The following is a 3,681-nucleotide window of genomic DNA, read 5'->3' as shown; positions in this document are numbered from 1 at the left end:
TCCCCATCTCTGGGTCGTTCCAGTCTGGGGCCTCGCCGTTGTCCACCGCCTCGGTGCGCTCGGCTTGGCGTGGTCAACATACGAGAGTCATCAGAAGAGGACTGTACGTGGAGAGCCTGACGGCTAGGACCCACGAGGTCCATGGTCGCATGCAACAAAAGTTCCTCCTTATTACGCACTGTACGTGGACTGTACGTGGGAAGGGCTTCTGTATTTCGCGAAAAAAACGTTCCCCCCGCTGACAGGTCGGACCCACCACCTATATCTTTGCACGCAAGGAAGTGCCTCCTTAATGCGCACAAAAAAATGAATACCCCCTGCTAGCTGGGACCCACCATAGTGGGTGGCTGACTTGTGGGCCTACTAAGTTGACGGGGACGGAGGGCTTTGTCAACTTAGTCAATATGAACGATTCTAGCTCCAGTGACCGTACGATGTCCATCCAACGGCCATAGTGCTTCTTCAACCTTTGGTGCCACATGCTCCTACCTCTCGTGGCCGACTGTGATGCCGCGGAGGCCTCACCGCCCCCTACTACTCCCACCGCTAGCCCAGGGCATCCCTCTACTCACCCACACCCCCTGTTATTCTGCGGCGATGGCAGCCTCACGCTGCAGCCAAACCAGTGAACCCTCGTACTCCTCTCCATGTGGACATACACTACCGCGTCTTCCCTGGCTCCGCGTCTTTCCCTTCCTAGGCCTCGCCGTCGTCCACCGCCTTGGTGTTCTCGGCGCTGCGTGGTCAATGTGATCAACGACCGACTTCCATCGGAAGAGTACTGTACGTGGAGAGGTTGACACCTGGGTCCACGGCCACATCCCAGTTTTTTTGTGATTTGCCAAGTAAGTCGCTTTATCAGTCCTGTTGGGCTGCAAATCTTTCAAGACGAGGAGAGCTCCATTCGGCTAGCCGAGAAAATGGCCTATCAGTAATGAGAAATGGGCTATACATTTTTAAAACACATCAAACCGGAAATTAGTTTCAAATTTCTTTTTTTCATTTCGAGATTTTAAATTGCATTGATTTTTATGCGTGGACAATTTGTTGGATTTTATATTGATATACATTTATTTTTAAAATCAGTTTGAATGTGACTCAAAATTTCGGGATTAAAAATAGTTCGGACCGCACCGAAATATGCAAAATTTCATATAATTTTTTAACCGTGGCCACAATATGGGCTGTAATGCTAACAAAAAGAACATGGGCTCCAAAAAACTTTAAGAATTAGCAAATGGCTGTAAATTATTAGAAATAATGGCAGATGGGTTGTATGCTGTTTTCCACAGATTTGAGGCTTTCCTAAAAAAAGGTTGACGCGCAAGCAGTGACTGTTGGATTTCCATCCAACGGCCGTCGTGCTTCTTTAATCTCTGCTCTTCCTGCTCCAGCCGCTCAAACAAGCACCGGCGGGACTGCCTGCTCCCTCCTCCCCGCGGACGGCTGTGCTGCCGCGCAGGCCTCACCGCCCCACCGTACTCCCATCGCTGGACTAGCCATCCCTCTACTCACCCACACCTGTTGTTATTCTCCAGCGACGGCAGATGAACCAGTAAACCCTCGTACAGTCATACTCCCCTCCACGTGGGAAACAACTGCCGAGTCTTCCCTGCCTCCGTCTCGTTCCCTTCCTAGGCCTCGCCGTCATCCACTGCCCTGGTGCTCTCGGCTCGGCCTGGTCAACGTGGTCAACAACTGACATGCATCTGAAGTGGACTGTACATGGAGAGGCTGACAGCTGGGTCCACAGCCGCACGCAAGGAAATGCCTCCTTATTATGCGCAAAATAATGATTCCTCCACCTGACATCTGGGACCCACCGAAAGGGCCTCTGCTTTTCATGAAAAAAACATTACCGCCGCTGACAGCTTGGACCCACCAGCTATATCTTCGCACGCAAGGAAGTGCCTCCTTATTACGCACAAAAAATGAATACTCCCCTGCTAGCTAGGACCCAGTATAGTGGCAGGCTGACTTGTGGGCCTACTAAGTTGATGGGGACGGAGGGCTTTGTCAACTTAGTCAATATGCACGATTCTAGCTCTAGTGACCGTACGATGTCCATCCAACAGCCGTAGTGCTTCTTCAACCTCTGGTCTTCTTGCTTCAGCTGTCCAAACCAGCGCCGGTCGTGCCTCGTGCTCCTACTTCCCGTGACCGGCTGAGATGCGGCGGAGGCCTCACCGCCCTACTAATCCCACCGCTGGCCAGGCCATCCCTCTACTCACTCACACCCTCTGTTATTCTGCGGCGATGGTAGCCTCACACCGCAGCAAACCAGTGAACCCTCATACTCCTCTACGCGTGGGCATCCACTGCCGCATCTTCCCCGGCTCTGTGGCGTCCCCTTCCTAGGCCTCGCCGTCGTCCACCGCCCTAGTGCTCTCGGCGCGGCGTGGTCAACTTGGTTAAGGAACGGCTTCCATCCGATGTGGACTGTACGTGGAGAGGCTGACAGCTGGGTCCACGGCCGTAGCAAGGAAGTGCCTTCTTATTACGCGCAAAATAATTATTCCTCCACCTGACAGCAAGGACCCACCGGACGGGCCACCATATTTCACGAAAAAAACATTTCCCCCCTGACTGCTGGGACCCACCAGCTACATCTTTGCACGCAAGGAAGTGCGTCTGGGCAAAAAAACGATTCGCCCCCCTGACTGCTGGGACCCACCAGCTATATCTTCACACGCAAGGAAGTGTCTGACAGTCGGGACCCACCTGGTCGAAGCATATGTAGCCTTGTCATTCTGATCGCGAACATGTACGTACATATATACTAGTCGATGTAGAGGCGCGCACGTGTCGTAGTAGAGGCGTGCATGTAGCATGTACACGTACGTACAACGACCAGTGTGCAAGAAAGAAAATATGGTCATGTACGTACATACGGGCGGGGTCTCGAATGCCTACTCGCGCATATATATGTATGTCCAGGGCTCATGTACATGGCTGGGTCGGAACGGGGAAACAGCATCGTCGTCATGTTCATGGGGAGCCAACCGGCTGGGTCGGAACGGAATGCGTCGTCGTGTTCATCGGAAGGGCTTGGACGGAACAGACGATGGAAACGAGGCATGGCGTACCGCAGAACGAAGGAAACGGCCTTGTGTTCAAACGGTCACGTTCGAAACGGGATCCTGTTCATCGGGAGGGGTATGGCGTACCGCAAAACAGAGGAAACAGACCTCCTACGATCGAAACGGGGGTCCTGTTGATCGGGAGGGGTGCGGCGTACCACAAAACGGACGAAACGGACTTGTGTTGGAGCGCTACGGTCGAAACGGGGGTCATGTTCATTAGGAGGGGTGTGGCATACCGCAAAACGGGACTCCACGGGATACTGTTCATCTCCAGTGTCGACCTCCTCCAGCCTCCACGAGCTACTATTCATCCAACGTCGACCTCCTCCAGCCTCCACCTGCGACTGTTCATCCACGGGCTCCTGTTCATCCAGCCTCCACCGCGCGCTACTCCACCGGCTACTGTTCAACCACCCCTCTCCACAGGCTCCTGTTCAACCACCCCTCCACGGGCTACTGTTCATCCACCCCTCCACCGTCCACTATTCATCCAGCCCTCCACGGGGTCGTCCTATTCATCCAGCCCTCCACGGGGTCCTGTTCATCCAGCCCCAATCGGCTCGATCGATCGGGGTCCTATTCATCCAGAGGCAACGCC

The sequence above is a fragment of the Triticum aestivum genome, chromosome 2B (assembly GCF_018294505.1).
Source record: "Triticum aestivum cultivar Chinese Spring chromosome 2B, IWGSC CS RefSeq v2.1, whole genome shotgun sequence".
In the NCBI taxonomy this organism is placed as follows: domain Eukaryota; kingdom Viridiplantae; phylum Streptophyta; class Magnoliopsida; order Poales; family Poaceae; genus Triticum; species Triticum aestivum.
This window is presented reverse-complemented; position numbering follows the sequence as displayed.